The following is a 794-nucleotide window of genomic DNA, read 5'->3' as shown; positions in this document are numbered from 1 at the left end:
GACCAACCCGGCACCTCCATTTTGTATTTCTGTTTTGGTGACAGGGAGTCAGGGTAGTTTATGTATTTTGTTTTCTTTATTTTGCAGATTCAGTTAGTTGTCTTTGTTTGTTAGTTGGTTTTATTTGTTATTTTGGCCTATGCTCACTCCTGAAGTCATATTCCCTCAATTTTTTTCAATAAAATTGTTATTTAATTCATTTTCAGTGTCTGGTGTTTGGTCTGGCAGATGGTCTGGGGAGAGAGCCCACTCTTATTTTCTGTTATGGCCTGAACCTAGACCGGGTCGTAACAAAGTGTAATATCAAATCACAGTACTGATGTTGCTGGTCGGGGAACTGCATTCAGAACAAGATGTTGTTGAACAGTGAATCCATCAGCATGAAATGTCATTATTCGTGTATGATATGCTGCCATCTTGTGGATCTCTCAGAGGCTGCTCTTTAGTATTTGTACAGAAGTACATTGAAGTGAAATAAATAAAATCATTAAAGATGAAAGTGAAAGTGCAACGTGTGTCTGTTCTGGTAGTGAAAACACAAAACTCCATACTTAAACTCAGTTCAAGCTAAACCTGGAATGAGGAGACATATTCTTTAAACATGCACAGCCGTTTATTTCTCATGATTAAAAAGCAAACAGAGGGATTGACAGTGAAATCTGCATTTGTAAATTTAACAGGACCATTAACAGTTTATGTATACAGATTAATTATATTTATTAATTAATTATTTTTCTTGTCAACTTTCAGTTCTAAATTTCCAATACCTGATGTAGGTAGTTAACAATTGTAAA

This window comes from Astyanax mexicanus, chromosome 3 (assembly GCF_023375975.1).
Source record: "Astyanax mexicanus isolate ESR-SI-001 chromosome 3, AstMex3_surface, whole genome shotgun sequence".
Classification (NCBI taxonomy): Eukaryota; Metazoa; Chordata; class Actinopteri; order Characiformes; family Acestrorhamphidae; genus Astyanax; species Astyanax mexicanus.
This window is presented reverse-complemented; position numbering follows the sequence as displayed.